Consider the following 7466-nt stretch of genomic DNA (forward strand, 5'->3'; position numbering starts at 1 on the left):
GGACCTTGATAAATCGGTTTTTCATCCAGGTTCAAATTTAAGGATGATGAGCAGGTACCCGGGACTAGTTCATTTGACGTGCCGCACAAATTAACCTGTAAATAATTTCAAGTAACATATTAATAAGTAGATATAGTTTTATCTATAAGAGAAAAAAAGATAAAAACTAGTTGGATAAAAGTTTATATTTTATACGTACAAACACATATTACATATTAAAGTGTGTATGAAACATTCATATTTACCTTTTTATGTTGGGAAACAGAGGGATTCTCACTGTCACTGTCTTTCTCACTTATTTTTCTTTTGCTAATTTTGTTTAATGAATTAGGCAGTTCGATCTTATGAACTGTTTTTAAATGTTTTATTAGCGTTGATGTACTGTTTTTGTAACTCAGTTGTTTACTGCATTTATTGCATACTACATTTATTCCATTGGCGATCTTTTTACAGTAAATCTATACCGGACTTGGCACCATTTTATGAATTACAATTTTATAAATATCTAAATATTAAATAAGACGTATAAATAAGGCATACTAATAACATAAGAAACTAGAGGCTATATTTTATCCTATACAATGAAATTGATGGTTAAGATTAAGAGTATGGAGACAACACACTGTAGTTAAGTAGCTATGGTCATCTATGATTGAGTAAATTTATTTAGTAACGGACGAATATTTCAAAATTGTGGCTTCCGATTTCTTATTGGCTGAGATTAAGGCGTGCGAATAGCACGCAGTTTAATGAAATAAATTATAGATTCGATCACTCAGAATCGATTCTCGACCGATTCTCGTTACTGGGAATCGAGTCTAAATAATCGAGTATTTTGGCCACAGAATCGATTCTCGGGTAGAATCGGAATCGATTTTACCATCCCTAGGATCTCCCTGATTACATGTCAGGAGCTCTACCAGTTAAGCTACCGGGCCCCTTCCACCATCCACCTTTTTTAGACCATTCTTATACTCTTGATACTTACTTACTATCCCTTCCCCTTAGGAATTTGTAGCACGTTGTTCGTAATACGTAGCTCGGGTAAAAAGAGAAGGGATAGTAAGGAAGTATCGAGAGTATATGGATAGACTGAGAAAGGTAGATGGTAGAAGGGGCCAGGTAGCTTAACTGGTAGAGCTCCAGACATGTTATCAGGAAGATCCAGGTTCGATTCCTGGCTTAGCAACCAACCCCATTTATTTTTTCGAAGTTTGTCTTTACTCTTATTAGAATTTCTTTCATTTCAATCAACATCATTATTACTCGAATAGATACTACAAGCTTCCAGCTTTACTAATATTCAAGTTTGATGGATTTTGATCGAACTTATGTACAGAGAGGATGTCTCTCGACCAATAGGGAAGATGGAAGTGTCCATCTCTCGGCTTGGATTAGATTCACTAGTCATTTGACCAATATGGAATGAAACTTTTATTATACTATTCATAATCTTTATTTCATTTTCATAATTTCAAATTAATTATTTATAGTCTAAAAAATTTTTACATTCAAAAAACAATTATTCATCATCAAAAATTAATTGATAAATCGAAAACTGATGATTTATATTATTTAATTTATCGATATGATTGAAAATTGATCATTCATAATTTAAAATTAATTTTTTCATTTCGAAGTCAATTTCTTTTCATCTAAAAATAATTTCGATAGATTGAAATCAATTTTTATTATAGAAAATGTATTTTATTCGGATAAAATGAATCATTATAATATAAAATTAGTTATTTATTGTCGACTGTTCATTTTGATAATAATAAATAAATTTAAATAATTAGAAATTGATGATTTATATTTAGAATTCAGATTTTATAATACAAAATCAATATTCCTATGACAAATGTAATTTTTTATGATTTAAAATTGAATCTTATGCTAAAAAATTATTTATCTATTGCCTTAATTTGATTTGATAATAATACATTAAATTAAATCAGAATTTTTTATTCATGGTCGCAAATTGATTTTTATACTTAAAAATCTGTTATTCAATATCTAAAATTGATTTTTATAATTAAAAATCAATTATTCACAATTTAAAATTAATTTATTCATGTATTATTCGATAACTTTTCATCTGAAATTAACTTTTATAGTTTAATATTTATTGTCATTAGAAAATGGATTTTGTTAATATCAAATCAATCATTATAAAATGAAGTTAATCATTGAATATATAAAACAAATTTTTATGAATAAAAATCAATTTATCATATTCTATTAGAGATTTATGAACTTAAAATTAATGATTTATCCGATATAATTGATTTTTATAATTAAAAATAAATCATCCATGATTTATAATTCATTTTCGTATTTGTAATTCAATTAGTCTTTATCTAAAATCAACTTTTACAGTTTAAAATCAATTTTTATTATAATAAATTAATTTTAATCATATAAAATTTATTATTATGATCTAAAATTAATTATTTATTGTCTGAAAATAATATTAATAATGATAAATTTTTTAAAATGATTATCATTAATTTAATCGATTTCTTACGATCAGAAAATAATATTTATAATTTGAATTATATTGTTTATCGTCTAAAGTTCATTTCTACAATAATAAATTAATTTAAATGATTTAAAATCAATCATTTATGGTCAAAAATCAATTTTTTTATTTAAAAATTGATTACTCATTATCCAAAATCAATTCTAAAACAAGAAACTACTTGTAGTTTGAGAAGCTTTAACCTAAAATTAATTATTGGTGTTTGAAATCATTTATCACTTCAAAAAATTAATTTTAATTTAAAATAATTCATTTTAGTATAAAATTGATTATTTAAAATCACAAATAAATTTTTATAATTAAAAATCGATTGTTCATTATCTAATATTAATTTTCATAACTCAAAATTAATTTTTAAAAAAGGAAAATAATTTTGATATTTTTAAATTCATTCCGTGTAGCATGAAATATATTATCTTCAAACAGAAATCAATTATAATGATGAAAATAAATTTTAATATTATGAAATTAATCTTCTTCATATAGAATCAATCATTTATAGTTTTAAAGTCATTCAAATAATTAAAAATTCGAATTAAATAATGTAAAATAAATTTTCGTAGTTTAAAATTGAATTTTTTTTATAAAATTTGAATCAAAGTATCTAGAATTAATTTTTATATATTGTAATTAATTATTTATAGTCAAAAATTAATTTTCAAGATCAAAAATTAATTAATTATGATAAAATATTAATTTAAGGTCTAAAAATTAATGATTCATTTAATATAATTGAATTTACAATATAAAATTATTTAAAATAATTTAATATTAATTATTTACAATCTAGAATTTTCACAACTTAAAATTATTTTTTTCAATATAAAATAAATTTTAATGTCATGAAATTAATTCGTTTTGTTGAATTTATATTTTTTATATATTAAAATAACTTGTAATTATATAAAATTTGTCATTCATAATCTATTATTCAATTTCTTGATGAAAAATCAATTTCAATGACATAGAATGTATATTTATAATATATAATTAATTATTCATAATTGCAACTGGATTTTAATATTCTAAAATCAATTATTCATAATAGAATATTAATTTTCGTTCAAGAAATTGATGATTTACTTAATATTAGCGATTTTCATTGTATGCAATTCATTTTCGTACTTAAAAATTAATTATTTACATTGGAAAATTTATATTCATGGTGTAGAATAACCTTTCATGATTTAAAATTCCTTGTTGGAAATTTAAAATACATTTTTAAATTATAAAATCATTTTGAAAAGTTTAAAATCAATTATTTATGAACTTAGATTAATTTTTATTATTAAAAAATAATAATTTAGAATCAAAAATCAATTTTCAAACAAATGATTGATAATAAATTTAATATTATTAATTAGAAGTAATAAAAATTGATGACCCATAATCTAAAATTAATTTAAATAATTTAAAATTTATTTTCACTAATTAAAATTTATTAATTATCGTCTAAAATTAATTTTTATAATTAGAATTGATATTTATAATTTCAAATTAAATAGTTTCGATCTACAATTAATTTTTATAGCTTAAAATTTTTGAGATATATTTTTTGAGATATAAAATCAATTTTGACATCATAAAATTAATTTGTGTTGTTGAATGTATATTATTGATAAACTAAAAGAAATTATTATCATATAAAATTAATCAATTATAATCTAAAAAATAATTTCCTGATAAAAAATTTATATTAATGATATTCAATTTATATTTATAATATAGAATTAATTATTCATAGTCTGGAATTAATTTTTATAATTAAAAAACAATTATACATAATATACTAATAATTATCTTACAAAAAATTTTTTTAGAGCTGTTTGCAGACAATACTAAATTTCATATGGGCATTAAATCATACTCAGATTGTCAATTTCTACAGAGTAACATTGATGTGTTTTCAGCCTGGTGTCAGGACAATAAATTAGCACTCAATGCAGCTAAATGCTGTGTCATATCTTATAGTCGGTCCTACAATATCTTAAATTTTCCTTATATGTTCGAAGGTGAGATACAAAATAGAGTAAATACCTGTAAAGATGTCGGTGTAACATTCGATGATAGACTCTCAATTTCTCCGCATATCAAGAATATAATTGAATCGGCAATGAGAACACTAGGTTTCGTTATTAGATTATTGAAAAAGTTCACGAACATCAAAGCCATATTAACACTATATTAACACTAGTTAATCTCTTAAAAACTAAGGCTATGCTATTAGGATCTAATAATAGAGTAAAAGCGCTCCAGCGTGAAGGCTTACCACCTATCATTGTTGATGGTGTGGCTTTACCCTATACAGAGTCTACAAAATGTCTGGGCCTTCACTTATCATGTAACTTGTCCTGGAACTGTCATATCTCAAAAACTGTCAGCAAAATAAACTCAACTTTATATAGTTTAAAATTACGTAAAAATATTTATACTGTTGATATTAAAAAACTATTAGTCTCTGCAACTATTCTACCTTTAATTGATTACTGCTCTATAGTTTTGATGAATTCAACTTATGATAATGATTGCAAGCTACAGCGTGCTTTAAATTCAGCTGTTCGCTTTATTTATGGCTTAAAACGTGCTGAACATATCACCCCGTACAGACGTGAACTTGGTTGGCTGTCTATTAAAAGTCGTCGCATTTACTTTGCAGCATGTTATTTTCATAAGCTTTTAGTGATTGGTGAACCAAATTATTTACGAGAACTGTTCATTGATAATGATGATGTAAGGCGCTCAGAAAGATTGGCGGCTAAGAAAAATAATTTAAATTTTAAATTGCCTAATTATACAACAACACAATATGAAAACTCTTTTGTAATTACTGTTATACGATTATGGGAGGAGCTACCATCTGATATTACTGATTCCTCAAACTTAGATATTTTCAAAAATAAAATCTATGACTATTTATTTAAACTAGATATTTAATATTGTTCAGAACTCTCATGTAAACTGTTATTTAGTAAATTGGTTAAATCATGTATTATAAATCATGTATTTTATTACTTGATGAATAAGTTAAATCGTGTATTATAATTCTAATATTTATTTATATATTCTGTGTCTGATTTTTTTCTTAATCTGTGTATTATTTTTCATCATCTTTTTAGTTAATATTGTATTTTATGTAGTTTTAACATATATATGTATAAATTTGCCATTCGGCCAATTAGGCCTTGGTATAAAATGAATAAATCTAAATCTAAATCTAAACTATATATTGCGCTCGTACGCTCTAAGCTTGAATATGCTGCAGTGGTCTGGTCTCCTTCATATGCTAAGTATAAGCTTGAATTGGAAATAGTTCAACGTAGATTTTTAAAGTACCTTGCATACAAAAAGAATGGTATATATCCTGAAAGGGGCACGGATTATCAATATCTCTGCCTGAATGCTGGGTTACTTACCCCGGAAGAGAGGAGGATCTGTGCTTCGATATTATTTATAAAAGGCCTATTCAATAGTAGCATAGAATGTCCTAGATTTTTGCAACAGCTTTCAATAGCAGTCCATCAAGCTAATACAAGGTCAAATCCTACGTTTTATCTTCCTACCGTTCGTTCGAACCTGGCTAAAAACTCTCCGCTCTACAAACTGATGTCTCTGTGTAACTACATATGTGAGAATGATAAAATAGTACTAGACATAATGTGCTTCAATCAGCCCTTGACAGTCAACGTACTAGCAACCATTTTAGTATCTAAGAGAACAAATTATGAATACATAACCACCTAACGTTTTTACTTGTGCATTTACTATATTTTTAATATTGCTTATTATTAATCTTACTTATTATTAATCTTATTTATTATTAATCTTATCTATTTCATAAAGCTATGTTGGTATTATTTATTTAATGTGTTGGATGAATCACAATTTGATCGACTATTTCAATTATTAATATAATGCCCTTGGCCGCTGTCTCTCCTTATTGTAATTATAATGTATAAATTTATGTATTTGTATCTCATTTGTATACTTATGTGACCCTGTTTATGGCCATTGGCAGTTGGGTCTTTCAAAAAGACATAAATAAATAAATAAATAAAAAATTTATGATTTTTTTAATGTAGTTTATAGTGAATATTGTTTTTTATTATTTAATACTGTTTTTTATTATTTAAAATTGATTTTAATTATTCAAATTTCATGATTTTAAACTTCCCGCTAAGAAAGTCGGCGATTTTTAAAAATAAGGAAGTTATTGTTTTCATCCCGTTTGTTATATCCGGCGTGCTGTCTATAATACAGGGCCTCTCATTCCAGCCGAAAAGTACAGCGCTTGCATATTTAGGGAACAACAACCTGGACTGCGCGACAACTTACTCGTGGCCGAAGAATACACATTACCGCGCATTGTCACCTTATCGCAGGAACCAATTCTTTAATTAGTAGCCCCACTTAATGAATCGCAACCGAGGTGATAAAAGACGCAAACACCATAATTCGACAGCTTATTTACAAGGTAACAGTTCTGCCTTAAAGCCCGGGTGAGTCCTATACCCCGACACGTATAGGCAGACTTCAATTATTAAATTAATTAGTCATCTTTTCCTTAATTATTCATTTCGATTTCCTTAACGGTATTTTTGAGTTCTGTGATAGCGATTCTTCGAGCCACGATTCGTTTTGACGATAATCGAGATTCGCACAGTTCCAGTGACCTGGTCCTACTCTCAAATTATTTTCTTCTTCTGTGAATTTATAATCGGCGAACTTTTGTTTGCCGGAGTCGTTACTCCGGTTACGAACTCAAATAAACTTTCAACCTTTGTTTTATGTTGTTATTAGTTAATAAGTGAATAGTGTAAGTTAAGACGTGTTTGCCCATAGGGCCATTTAATTGAATATAAACCTAAAAACCTGAATCGAAGTGTTTCGTCATTCATAAGTTAAGAACATTCAACCTTCAATCTCC

Source organism: Cotesia glomerata, linkage group LG1, assembly GCF_020080835.1.
Source record: "Cotesia glomerata isolate CgM1 linkage group LG1, MPM_Cglom_v2.3, whole genome shotgun sequence".
Lineage (NCBI taxonomy): Eukaryota > Metazoa > Arthropoda > Insecta > Hymenoptera > Braconidae > Cotesia > Cotesia glomerata.